This window comes from Triticum dicoccoides, chromosome 6B, assembly GCF_002162155.2.
Source record: "Triticum dicoccoides isolate Atlit2015 ecotype Zavitan chromosome 6B, WEW_v2.0, whole genome shotgun sequence".
NCBI lineage: Eukaryota > Viridiplantae > Streptophyta > Magnoliopsida > Poales > Poaceae > Triticum > Triticum dicoccoides.
Genome location: NC_041391.1, coordinates 174,361,555 through 174,376,425, shown reverse-complemented (window position 1 = coordinate 174,376,425; position 14,871 = coordinate 174,361,555). Strand labels below are relative to the sequence as shown.

Genomic DNA, 14,871 nt, shown 5'->3' with positions numbered 1-14,871 from the left:
TATTTGATACTGGTGCCGTTGCTCACATTTGTAAATCACAGCAGGAGCTGCGGAATAAGCGGAGACTGGCGAAGGACGAGGTGACGATGCGCGTCGGGAATGGTTCCAAGGTCGATGTGATCGCCATCGGCACGCTACCTCTACATTTACCTACGAGATTAGTTTTAAACCTCAATAATTGTTATTTAGTGCCAAGTTTGAGCATGAACATTGTATCTGGATCTCATTTAATACGAGATGGCTACTCATTTAAATCCGAGAATAATGGTTGTTCTATTTATATGAGAGATATGTTTTATGGTCATGCCCCGATGGTCAATGGTTTATTCTTAATGAATCTCGAACGTAATGTTACACATATTCATAGCGTGAATACAAAAGATGTAAAGTTGATAACGATAGTCCCACATACTTGTGGCATTGCCGCCTTGGTCACATTGGTGTCAAGCGCATGAAGAAGCTCCATGCTGATGGACTTTTAGAGTCTCTCGATTATGAATCATTTGACACATGCGAACCATGCCTCATGGGCAAAATGACCAAGACTCCGTTCTCCGGAACAATGGAGCGAGCAACCAACTTGTTGGAAATCATACATACCGATGTGTGCGGTCCAATGAGTGTTGAGGCTCGCGGAGGATATCGTTATGTTCTCACTCTCACTGATGACTTGAGTAGATATGGGTATGTCTATTTGATGAAACACAAGTCTGAGACCTTTGAAAAGTTCAAGGAATTTCAGAATGAAGTAGAGAATCAACGTGACCGAAAGATAAAGTTCTTACGATCGGATCGGATATTTAAGTCACGAATTTGGTACACACTTAAGAAAATGTGGAATCGTTTCACAACTCACGCCGCCTGGAACACCTCAGCGTAACGGTGTGTCCGAACGTCGTAATCACACTCTATTGGATATGGTGCGATCTATGATGTCTCTTACCGATTTACCGCTATCATTTTGGGGATACGCTCTAGAGACAGCTACATTCACTTTAAATAGGGCACTGTCTAAATCCGTTGAGACGACACCGTATGAATTATGGTTTGGGAAGAAACCTAAGCTGTCGTTTCTAAAAGTTTAGGGATGCGATGCTTATGTCAAGAAACTTCAACCTAAAAAGCTCGAACCCAAGTCGGAAAAATGCGTCTTCATAGGATACCCTAAAGAAACCATTGGGTATAACTTCTACTTAAGATCCGAGGGCAAGATCTTTGTTTCCAAGAACGGATCCTTTCTGGAAAAAGAGTTTCTCTCGAAAGAAGTAAGTGGGAGGAAAGTAGAACTCGATGAAGTACTACCTCTTGAACGGGATAGTAGTGCACCTCAGGAAAATGTTCCTGTGATGCCTACACCAACTGAAGAGGAAAATGATGATGATGATCAAGGTACTTCGGATCAAGTTGCTACTGAACTTCATAGGTCCACAAGGACACGTTCCGCACCAGAGTGGTACGGCAACCCTGTCCTGGAAATCATGTTGTTGGACAACGGTGAACCTTCGAACTATGAAGAAGCAATGGCGGGCCCAGATTCCAACAAATGGCTAGAAGCCATGAAATCCGAGATAGAATCCATGTATGAAAACAAAGTATGGACTTTGACTGACTTGCCCGATGATCGGCGAGCGATAGAAAACAAATGGATCTTTAAGAAGAAGACGAACGCGGATGGAAATGTCACCATGTATAAAGCTCGACTTGTCGCTAAGGGTTATCGGCAAGTTCAAGGGATTGACTACGATGAGACTTTCTCTCCCGTAGCGAAGCTTAAGTCCATCCGAATCATGTTAGCAAATGCCGCATGCTATGATTATGAGATATGGCAGATGGACATCAAAACGGCATTCCTTAACGGGCATCTTAAGGAAGAACTGTATATGATGCAGCCGGAGGGTTTTGTCGATCCTAAAAATGCTAACAAAGTATGCAAGCTCCAGCGATCCATTTATGGGCTGGTGCAAGCATCTCGGAGTTGGAACATTCGCTTTGATGAGATGATCAAAGCGTTTGGGTTTATGCAGACTTATGGAGAAGCCTGCGTTTACAAGAAAGTGAGTGGGAGCTCTGTAGCATTTCTCATATTATATGTAGATGACATACTTTTGATGGGAAATGATATAGAACTTTTGGACAGCATTAAGGCCTACTTGAATAAGTTTTTTTCAATGAAGGACCTTGGAGAAGCTGCTTATATATTAGGCATCAAGATCTATAGAGATAGATCGAGACGCCTCATAGGTCTTTCACAAAGCACATACCTTGATAAGATTTTGAAGAAGTTCAAAATGGATCAGTCCAAGAAGGGGTTCTTGCCTGTATTGCAAGGTGTGAGATTGAGCTCGGCTCAATGCCCGACCACGGCAAAAGATAAAGAAGAGATGAGTGTCATCCCCTATGCTTCAGCCATAGGATCTATTATGTATGCCATGTTGTGTACCAAACCTGATGTAAACCTTGCCGTAAGTTTGGTAGGAAGGTACCAAAGTAATCCCGGCAAGGAACACTGGATAGCGGTCAAGAATATCCTAAAGTACCTGAAAAGGACAAAGGACATGTTTCTCGTTTATGGAGGTGACGAAGAGCTCGTCGTAAAGGGTTACGTCGACGCTAGCTTCGACATAGATCTGGATGACTCTAAGTCATAAACCGGATACGTGTATATATTGAATGGTGGAGCAGTAAGCTGGTGCAGCTGCAAGCAGAGCGTCGTGGCGGGATCTACATGTGAAGCGGAGTACATGGCAGCCTCGGAGGCAGCACATGAAGCAATTTGGATGAAGGAGTTCATCACCGACCTAGGAGTCATACCCAATGCGTCGGGGCCGATCAAACTCTTCTGTGACAACACTGGAGCTATTGCCCTTGCCAAGGAGCCCAGGTTTCACAAGAAGACCAGGCACATCAAGCGTCATTTCAACTCCATCCGTGAAAATGTTTAAGATGGAGACATAGATATTTGCAAAGTACATACGGATCTGAATGTCGCAGATCCGTTGACTAAACCTCTCTCACGAGCAAAACATGATCAACACCAGAACTCTATGGGTGTTCGATTCATCACAGTGTAACTAGATTATTGACTCTAGTGCAAGTGGGAGACTGTTGGAAATATGCCCTAGAGGCAATAATAAAAGCATTATTATATTTCCTTGTTCATGATAATTGTCTTTTATTCATGCTATAATTGTATTATCCGGAAATCGTAATACACATGTGAATACATAGACCACAATACGTCCCTAGTAAGCCTCTAGTTGACTAGCTCGTTGGTCAACAGATAGTCATGGTTTCCTGACTATGGACATTAGATGTCGTTGACAACGGGATCACATCATTAGGAGAATGATGTGATGGACAAGACCCAATCCTAAGCATAGCACAAGATCGTGTAGTTCGTTTTGCTAGAGCTTTTCCAATGTCAAGTATTTCTTCCTTAGACCATGAGATCGTGTAACTTCCGGATACCGTAGGAATGCTTTGGGTGTACCAAACGTCACAACGTAACTGGGTGACTATAAAGGTGCACTACAGGTATCTCCGAAAGTGTCTGTTGGGTTGACACGGATCGAGACTGGGATTTGTCACTCCGTATGATGGAGAGGTATCTCTGGGCCCACTCGGTAATGCATCATCATAATGAGCTCAAAGTGACCAAGTGTTTGGTCACGGGATCATGCATTACGGTACGAGTAAAGTGACTTGCCGGTAACGAGACTGAACGAGGTATTGGGATACCGACGATCGAGTCTCGGGCTTGTAACGTACCGATTGACAAAGGGAATAGTATACGGGGTTGCTTGAATCCTCGAGATCGTGGTTCATCCGATGACATCATCGAGGAGCATGTGGGAGCCAACATGGGTATCCAGATCCCGCTGATGGTTATTGACCGGAGAGCCGTCTCGGTCATGTCTCCATGTCTCCCGAACCCGTAGGGTCTACACACTTAAGGTTCGATGACACTAGGGTTATTAGGAAGACTTGTATGTGATTACCGAATGTTACTCGGAGTCCCGGATGAGATCCCGGACGTCACGAGGAGTTCCGGAAGGGTCCGGAGGTAAAGATTTATATATGGGAAGTTGTCATGCGGACACCGAAAAGTTTCAAGGGCATATTGGTGGGCCACATGGGCCGCGTGGGGCAGGGCACCAGGCCCTGGAGGGCTGGGCACCCCCCCCCCCCTTGGGCCCATGCGCCTAGGGTTGGGGGGAACCCTAAAGGGGGCGCACCCCCTTTGCTTGGGGGGCAAGTCCCCCCTCCCTGGCCGCCGCCCCCCCCCCTCTAGATCCCATCTAGAGGGGCCGGCCCCCCTTGCCCCTTCCCCTATAAATAGAGGGATGAGGGGAGGGCTGCAAGACACAACCAAGGCGCAGCCCCTTCCCTCCCCAACACCTCTCCTCCTCCGTCACGAGCTTGGCGAAGCCCTGCCGGAGTACTGCTTCTCCACCAACACCACGCCGTCGTGCTGCCGTTGGAGCTGTCTTCCTCAACCTCTCCTTCCTCCTTGCTGGATCAAGACGGAGGAGACGTCGTTCGTTCCGTACGTGTGTTGAACGCGGAGGTGCTGTCCGTTCGGCACTTGGTCATCGGTGATCTGAATCACGTCGAGTACGACTCCATCATCACCGTTCCCTCGAACGCTTCCGCACGCGATCTACAAGTGGTATGTAGATGCAAACTCACTCCCTTGACTCGTTGCTTAGATGAACTCATAGATGGATCTTGGTGAAACCGTAGGAAAAATTTTAATTTTCTGCAACGTTCCCCAACAGGATTAAAGGTGGACCTCCAGGCAGCATCCACGTGGAGAGGCTTTAGTCCCGGTTCGTGTAAGAACCGGGACTAAAGGGGGGGGCTTTAGTAACGACCCTTTAGTCCCGGTTCCAGAACCGGGACTATAGGCCCTTATGAACCGGGAGAAATACCCTTTTTTCTACTAGTGAGAAGTAAAGAGGCCAAAGGTGCGACGTCAAACCAAAAGGCCACGGAAAAAGCTTGGAGGAAATTATGGTCAGTTCAATGTCCGAACAAGATGAAGGTGGTTTTGTGGAGAATGGTCATAATTGCCTCCCTACAGGTATTCAACTTCAAATGCGATCAATCCCAGCAAGGTATGATTGTCATCTCTGTAATAGATAGGAAAATGTGGAACATTGTTTTTTTCACTGCCAATATGTCAAAGAAATATGGAAGGAGTTAAAGAAAGATTATGGTATTTGCCTAAAGCTAAAAAAATTTGTTCATATCAGGCAATGGTTAATGGACTGGATGTCTGAAGCTTCTGAGTTCCACTCCATGATTTTTGCGGTGGCTGTATGGCATATATGGGAGAATAAGAACTCATGTCGCAATGGTGAGACAATCTCTCATCCCCTTCATATTGCTGGAAGGATCAAGGCTTATATTGATTTTATCTCGCTGAACAGCAACATATTAGCAGGTTCCAACAGGCGTGAGACATCGACATCAATTCATAAATGGTCTCCGCCGCCGGAAGGCCTGCTCATGATCAATGTGGATGCTGCAATTTTCTCAAAATCTGGACGGTTCGGATTGGTAATTCGTGATTATAAGGGACTGGTGCGAGCTGCTTGTCGTGGCTTTCTTAATCACGTATACTGTCCTGAGGTTGCTGAAGCCTATGCTATACGCCAAGCACTCATCCTCGCTGAAAACATAGGGGTCCAAAGGCTTCAGGTGGCTTTAGACTGTCTCTCGGTGATTAAGAAAGTCCAACAACAGAGCATGGATAGGTCCCTGACTGGTGCTAATGTTTACGATATTAAGAGTAGAGCTACAAAATTTGCATCATGTACTTTTAGACATGTTATTCGTACTTGTAATGAGGCTGCTCATGTTCTTGCCAAATCGGCAGAACACGACTCTGGTTCATGTTGGCTGAATGAGTGTCCTGATATAATCAGGTCCATTATCTGTAATGAACAACTATGATATGAATGAAAAGGAGCTGCCCATTTCAAAAAAAAACGAGGTGAGGGGAGAATCTATTGTTTCCTCCTACAAGGATTGATCAAACACTAAGAGCCTATTTGGGGACGTTGTCCTGTGTATAGTGGTACTAACCTAACCGGTCCATAGTCCTCGGATGGGCCGGTGGGCCCTCGTTCGCTTCTAGCTGGACTCCAAAAGCTGCGTGCCTAGGCATGATCAAGGCTGCCTCTGCCGAAGACTTGACGTATACTCCAAAACATCTCCTGCCGTCTTCGTGCGACCCCTTAGATACTGACCATGTAACCGTAGATGCCCTACTTGGTGTGTATATAAGTCAAGGGTTTTAGCCCGTAGAAGGTACCGAATCACAATTACATTCACCTAGCCCTAGAGTTAGAACACAACTTATGATCTCAAGGTCGATCAATCTTGTACATGATACATCTCCATCAATATAAATAAGAGCAGGACGTAGGGTTTTACCACCATCAAGAAGGCCCGAACCTGGGTAAACATCGTCTCCCTTGTTCCTATTACCACCGATCCGAGATCCACAGCTCGGGACCCCCTACCCCAAGGTCTGCCGGATTTCACACCGACACCTCCGCTCCGCAAATCCGACCGGGAGCGAAGTGGCATGTAGTTGTAATTTGGGGAGTTACTAACCTGGCGCTCCGCGTGCTCCGCTCCATCTTGGAAGAGTGGAGTGTTGCCGAACAGAGCCTAAGGATGAGTAGGGTATTGCCTCTCGAATACGCTCCCGGAACAGGGTAAATCTCTCGTGTGTAATCCTGTACCTAGGTCATATACATGCACCTTGCTCCACAAATTCCCCAAATCACTAACTTGCATTTTTGAACGGCTCTGCAAGGTAGCGGAGCAGTATCCAGCGATCAAATATGCATGAAGATTTCCGCTAGCTTTTGCGGGTAAAGCAGTTGTTGTAAATTGATATATAGTACAAGCAAATATGAATCAAGTTGTGTTAGCTTTTGTGAGGAGGTAAGAAAGCATGCACAAAAGAACGGTTGCGTGCATAGCTCCTGATTGACTTCTCTCTCCCTAAATAAGAGACATGCATTTTATTTCATTGTGATTTTTTGGATGACTGGTATTTGAATTCCTGTCAACAAGACCTTAGACACAAGAACAATCTCAAATACATCCGTTTCATCATTTATTTCAATTCCTTCGTTTTGTTTGTTTCAATATGTCTCCGATTTCAGAAAAGGTAAATTTCACACCAACTTTATATTTTAGGGATCTTCAAGTAAACGAGGGGGTGTGGACAGCTCAAGCACCCATATGTGCATGTTCATACGCATTTCCCTCCTCTATGTATACTTAAAAGCATTGAAATATTTCCTATGGGAGATTGATTCCATTATTCTCACTTGCGTAATGAGGACTTCAACCGTTTACAAAAAAGCACAATCTGTTTCAGTGCTTCATACCCGTTTGGTTTCTTGCATACCAAGACGATCAAGGTTTAGGTGAGCTCTGAACAAAACGAGTAACATCGAGTAGTCCTACAAATGAGGTGACACACATTACCATGTCCAGCCGAAAGGAGAGGTTGTTCAACTGACTGATAACCTTATCTTCCTTCAGTTGGCTCTCTCTTCCAATCCATTAACCTTATCGTCAACCGTTTTCAGAACACTGAATGATTTTTCAAAGTCGATCACGCACGTAATGACGTAATGGAACGTTTATACAGTAATATAAACACCCTTGCTGGACAAAGGTGGGTTTCTCTGCTCTCTTTCTGTCGAGTGTTTCTCTCATTTTGGTGCTAGAACGCAGCATGATTTAGGCCGCTGGCTTGTGAGAAAACAAACATTCATTTTGAAATGAAACCGGCGCAGTGAAACATGCTTCACGTACGCTAGCTCCCATGCAAACATTATTAGTAAATTTATTCACGTAAATTCGGCGGATGAGATAGAAAAAAGAATAAGCGTTCATCGGACGGTTTGGCATGCGCCACGTACGGTGCCGGCTTATGCGCGCAGCTGAAGGGCTTGATCGTAAGTATTTGTTCAAGCGTGTGGCATGGGCATCCTGCAGAACTAGCTTTGGTTGCCATAGTATTGACTGTTTCGACATGCAAACATCACATCTCATCAGCGGAACTCATGTTATTGACGTTGAACTCATGTTGGGACAAACAACATGCAGTTTCCCATCTCCATTTCCACATTATACTATCAGATAATGGTTTTACAGTAACACCACAACAGTAGCAATACCCACATGCATGAAAGTACGCTAACTCTGGACGAACACAAATCAGCGGCGGGTAACCAAGCAATCTGCATTATTATTCAGACTACATATTACTTAATCTCCGAGAGAATGGCCCTGCATGCATTGGCAGGGACTCACGGTCACAGCCCTAAGCATTATCCGGCGTCGATGGCGGCTCCTCGTAGGCGGCGGCAGCCTGTACGCCAGCGGAGTCGGCTTCCACGCCGTGCTCGAGGAAGGGAGATGGCATCGGGGCCGGGGCGTATGGGGGTGGCGTGGGCTCAGGAGGGGACGGAGGGGACAGAGTGTACGGCGGCAGTATTGGCGTGGGCTCAGGAGGGGACGGAGTGTACGGCGGCGGCGTTGGCGTGGGCTCAGGAGGGGACGGGGTGTACGGGGGCGGCGTTGGCGTGGGAGGGCGCGGCGGAGACGGACGCCGCTTCCTGTGGGACGTGGTGAGCGGCGTCGCCGTCGGGGCGGGGTCGTAGCCGCCGCTGTCCGCCTGGGTCTCCAAGGCCAGGCTCAGGAGCAGCAGGGCCATCAGGAGAGCGGCTTTGCCACCCGCCATTCTCTCACTCCCTCTGTCCCTCACGCACTGCAAAGCTCTTGGCTCGATCGGTGTGGTTCTGAGAAGATGGGTGTAACCATGCCGCTGCTTATATACACGGAGGGAGGAGTCGAGTCCTTGCTTGTGCGCGCAAGCGATGGAGCTGGCACTATGTGGGGAGCGAAAACATGTTTTAGAGCCTATGCACTCGGGTACTCCTTATCCAACCACTCATTCCTGCATCACGATTCGTGCAAATAATTTTCTCTTTTTTGTTTCTCTCATATAGAATATGTATTTGTACTTCAACTTTGCAGCACAACAAAGCTTTTTATGTAGAATGTGGGATAAAACTTACAGATTTTTTGGTCCAACATAAATATACAAAATGAGATTTGAGATTTGTTTGATTAAAAAATCTTATTTTTCATATTTATGTCGGACAAAAAAATCTGAAAGTTTTATCTCACATTCTAGTTACAAAGTTATGTTGTACTGCAAAGTTTGAAGTTCAAGACAAGTTTTATATGAGAGGAACAAAAAAGAGAAAATTCCATGTAATAAGATAGTTGTGTAGCACAGATCTCAAAGCAACATTGGAGTGCTAGGATAGTGAGGCCCGGGTGTATAAGCTCACAAAATCTGCATTCATGTGGGGAGAATAGGCATGCGGGGGAGGTTGGACGACTCATCTCGAGTTTCTCTAGATGAGTGTGTCTATGCATGTGAGCTGCCCTGCCGTGCATGTGATTGTGTAACGCCGGAACTGGGCAAACCCTCACGAACGGCACTGTCTGCTGGAGTGCTGGTACAGCCAACCCGAACAAGGTAACCAACTGCCATGGTGATGCATGCCTTAGGCCGATCTGTGTTCTTCTCACGGCAGTAATATGTGTCGATCATGGTGTTCGCACGGGCTGCATTTTGATTTCTTCCCAGTTGATGGCAGCATAAGCATTCATCAGCTTAGAGTGGTTCGGTTTGGATCAAGGAGGAGAAAGAAAGTATCGCTGCTAATACTGTTCTGAATAGCACTCTGTAACGTTGTGAATACAGCACACTTAACTGACAGGAACAATGCTAATTGGGGTAGTTTGGATGTCGTTTCAATAGCTTTCATAGGTACATCGAGTTTCACCCAAATGATAAAAACTTGCTTTTATTACATTGTTATTTAATAAATAAACTAATTTAGGAAAGGTTGCTAACCAGATACGGATGAGTTGCAGGAGCCAGCAAGAGTTAATTAACTTTTTAGGGGTAGCAATAGTTAATTAATAACCACTATTAACTCGTTCACTGCTTGACAACTTTTTTTTTTAGTAACCACTGCTTGACAATTAATTATGCCCTATCGTGATCAGGCCATGACTATGAGTTAAGCCACACCCACATGGTTGCTGGGCTGTTGAGGCCTCTGGGCTACTAATCTCTAGTTGGGCCAAGAAGTCCAAAACGGGAGCAATGGCAGGGAAAAGCAGAGGCAGGTTTCTAATGACTCCCAACTTGTTTAGTCCCACCTCGCCCGTGCAACCAGCGCAGTCGCCCAAGATAGCTATAAGAGAAGGTGGAGGGTAACACTTGAAAGCATACCTTTCTCGGCCTTTTGGCTAAGATCAAGTGTAGTATCTGTTCTTATCAGTTTAATATCTGATATGTGGGTCATGTGCTCACAACGATATTAAATTTATCTTTCGTGGGGGAGGGTCCACCACAGTGGCTTGCACTACAGCCCAGGCAGGCGCACCCCAACCAATACAAAGTAAACATTTTTAGTCCTAATTGTTTTGGCTAACCCTGTAATTAACCATTATTTTACCTAACACAAGCTAAAAAAATTAGGCCTAATTGCTTTGGCCAACTCTACAGTTAACTATTACTGCACCCTGAAAAAAAAAACTATTACTGCTATTTTACTAGTCTGAAGTCCTTGTTTATACATAACAAGCTGTTAGTATTGTGGAGGAGTACATAGCAGTGGCTCACACGATGTATCAATTTTTCTTCTTGACTTCCTGTCTTGCCTTAAAACTTCTGGGATACCGTCGGCTGCATTCCCCCACCCCCATTTTCCCTTTTCCTATTTCCTGATCGTAATGATATGACATGGTTCTTTAAAACAAAGGAAATCAGAAGCTCTTGCAGGCAGTGTACACTTTGGCGCTTTTCTATAGTTCTTATTGAACACTTGAATAATCGCTTTCGTGTTTAACTTTAACATAAACCTTTTTGTTGATTGTTTTCTGAGATAGCGGACCGCTCATGCCAAGCGGTACTTGAACATAATACTTAGGCCGTTATATTACTGCTACGAAATGCAGCATATACTGTGGGAAAAGAGCAACATACGCTTATTTTGTGAGGATCTCCACTGTGTCAATGGTCTAGTCACTAGTCAAGGAAGACTTAAGAGTCTGACGGCAAGAAGTGCAGTTTTCTAGTTTCATGGACAACGTACCGTGTGAGAACTTGCAGTGTCAGTGACAGAAACATAATCAGGCCGGCTGCTTGTCATTGAACAATGAACATATATGGTTGGTTATAAAGAGCTGCATTTCTGCGGGGTATATTTCTGCTGTAATATCCCGAAGATGCTGTGTTGACGCGGACTGCACTTTAGTTTCTTCCCAGTTGAACAGAGGCATTCATCAGCGTACAGCGGTTGGATCAAGGTAAAGAAAGAAAGTATCGCTGAACGCGTGGCTACTAATACTGTTCTGATTAAGAATTAATACAGCAAGTGGCTGGCCCTCTGTAACCGACATGGAAATTGCAGATACTTCTCTGACAACATTGCTAACTGGGTAGATTAGATGTCATTTCAATGGTCTTCACAGGTTCATCAAGTTCTTGAAGTTAAATCCCTGCACACCCAAGTGAAAAAGGTTTGCTTTTTATTATATTAAATAAAATAAACTAAATTAGGAAGCGTTGCTATTCCAGGCTAAAATATGAATCATTCGGTGAGCTGCCAGGTGCTAGTAATGTTTTTTTAGGGGAAGCATTAGTTAGTTAGTCATGTCGTTTTGGCTACTTGACAACTTTGATTATCTACTACCATGGTCAGGCCATGAGTATGAGTTAAGCCACATTATTGGGCTGTCGGGGCATCTGGGCCACTATCACTTAGTTGGGCCAAGAAATCCAAAACAGGAGAACCGGTAGTAAAACGCAGAGGCAGGTCTAATGACTCTGTTAAGAACTCTAACTTGTTTAGTCCCACCTCGCCCGCGCTAGAAGCACAATGAGCCAACCGAGCTATAAGAGGAGACACAGGCCAGCATTCCAAAGCATACCTTTCTCGGCCTTTTGGCTAAGATCAAGTGTAGTATCTGTTCTTATCAGTTTAATATCTGATATGTGGGCCATGTGCCCACAACGATATTAAATTTATTTTTTGTGGGGGAGGGTCCACCACACTAGCTTGCTAGTGGGGCCCTCGTGTGTCGCCTGGGCGTTACACTATTGCCCAGGCCAGGCGCACCCCAACCAATATAAAGTAAACTTTTTTTGTTTTTTATATCCTGAGGTCAAACAATTTTTGGATTGATGATAACAGAATAGCTCTTTGTCTTGATCTTTTTTCTTCAGTTGCATTCCAATTGCCATTTCATAGCCTATATAATGGAGCTGGTTCTCTGTTATATGAATCAGTTAGATTTGTACTCCCTCCGTCCGGAAATACTTGTCATCAAAATGGATAAAATGGGATGTATCTAGACATATTTTAGTTCTAGATACATCTCTTTTTATCCATTTTGATGACAAGTATTTTCGGACGGAGGGAGTACAAACTCAACTGAAAGTGATTTCTTGTTGCTAGGTGCATCATCGTCAAGGATGCTCTTATTTTTCCACTTGGGAGCAACATCTACAATATATTATCCTATGAAAAGATTGCCTGTGTGCTGTTAGAGTTGAATTTCGAATATTTGCAAGTGATGGATTTGTGTACTATATTCAGTTCAATAGGTAGTAGTGCACCCCTATGTCAAGAATGCACTTTCAGAGTTGTACTGATGACTGTACTTGTGCAAGGCAAACTGAAATTGAAATTTCACATGTACGCCTGCAAAAAGGAGATGACCTGGACGAGAGCAAAGGCTAAGGTAAGGTATGTGCAATCCAGCTGCACCTTCGTGAAAGAAAACTGGAGTGGTTCCCATGGAACTATCCTGGAAACCAGATGTTCATTCTTCAGCTGGTTGCTTATATCAATGAGTAGGGCCCCTTTTGTTGCCGTTTAGGAGTTCTTACCCGAGTAAGTCGCTTCTGTCCAATTAAGTTCGACACGATCCCAGCTCCCTGGTATATCAATGGTGTGAAATGCAGCTAGCGTGTCGTGGCAAAAATAAAACAGACGCTTGTGTTGTGCCTTGCTGCGCAGAGCAGCTTCAGTGGTCTACTCAAGTAAGACTTCAGAATCTGACGGCAAGAAGAGGTGCAGTTTTCTAGCTTCGTCTCTTCTCCCGGCTTCATCAGTGCATCATTGTGGATCACGGATGGCCACTTTGTGAGGACTTGCAGTGGCACCATGACTGATTCATCCGAGATGCATCGGAGTTGGGCTCAGCAATTTAGTTCACATTTCTTTGGGTTATACTTCTGGCTAAGACATTCCTAGATGATGTTGTGTTGATTCTGTTCGTCCGGCTAAGACATAATTCTCAGATGCGCTGCCATGTGCCAGCAGTAGTTTTTTTCGCTAGTTGACAAAAATTACTACCGCGAGGCCGGCCTTAAGCGCCCCTTAAAGGCCAACCCGTACAGGGCGCACACCCTCTCTCCCCGCTGGGCCGGCCCATTTCCTTTACTATTTTCTGTCAGCAAAAGGTTCGCCAGAAAGGTGGGATTCGAACACGGGACTTCCTTTGTTTAGCGTGAATGCAGCGACTGTGACTGGTTCCATCGTTTTTTTCTATTGTCTTCTTTCTTCTTTCTTCTTTTCTTCTGTACGTTTTCTTTCGTCTTTTCTTTTTTTTCTTTTTCTCTGTACCTTTTCTCAAAAAATGCGTGAACTTGTTTTTTGTAATATCCGTTGAACATTTTGCGATATCCATTGACATTTTCTTAAAATAAGCTTAATATTTTAAATAATACATGATGAACTTATTTTCATATACGATGAACATTTAAAAAAATAGGAATATATGCGCTAAAGAATTTTCGGACACGTACTGAACATTTGTGAAAATACGTTGAACAATTTGCGAATACACAATGAACATTGTGTAATATATACTGAAAAAAAATTAAGAAACATAGTGAGCAATTGTATACTCATCGAATAACCAAAACCAAAATAGAAAAAAAAACAATATATATATATATGTATATATATATATAATAACTCGCTTTGGAGTATCTTATATATAGTATATGAACATATTAAAAATGATAAAGTAGTATATATACTACCACATAGTAGTATATGAGAAATGGGTGTAGCTACACCCGGTAGTAGGATGCATTTTTCCTATATATATATATATATATATATATATATATATATATATATATATATATATATATAGTACACGATGAACATTTTTGAAACAATATGAATATATGTGTTGAACAATTTTTGAATACGCATTCAACATTTAGTAAAAACGTTGAAAATTTTCATAATACACGATGAACATTTTTATATGCAAAGGTGAACAATTTTCATAATATACAATAAGCATTTTTCTTAATACAATTAAATTTTATGTAATACACGATGAACATTTTATATAATACGCAAATAAAAAGAAGAAAACAAAAAAAGAAATAGAACAGAATAATAACAAAATAATGTAAAAGAAAATGAAACGAAAAAGGAATCAAAACAGAAAATTAAAAAACCGGAGCAAAACAACGGAAAAACGGAGAAACTGTGGAAAACTGGAAGCAAAAAAACGCAGGAAATGCCATAGGATCTACCATTTTCTTCCCGCAATAAATTAAATTTTTTCGTTGCACTGCGTGGTCGTGGGCTGGTCCACGCCAGGGAGCGCGTGAGCGCCGGTTTCGTTCGGCGGCGCGTAATGCGCCAGTTAGGAGCTCAGTGAGGCCGTGGGTATCAACCAAGAAACAACGTTAGTGGGCCATTGAGGCAGCTGGGAGCCTGG

The 14,871-nt window shown here is 43.9% G+C and overlaps 1 non-coding gene and 1 pseudogene across 1 annotated transcript; both read left to right on the top strand.

Moving 5' to 3' along the window:
* The first annotated feature begins 10,344 nt into the window (after window positions 1–10,344).
* On the top strand, window positions 10,345–10,507 carry LOC119326889 (annotated as a pseudogene).
* Window positions 10,508–12,047: 1,540 nt separating this feature from the next.
* On the top strand, window positions 12,048–12,244 carry LOC119326869. The gene has a single exon (XR_005158232.1). It is a non-coding gene; the product is annotated as a U2 spliceosomal RNA (small nuclear RNA).
* Window positions 12,245–14,871: the final 2,627 nt, after the last annotated feature.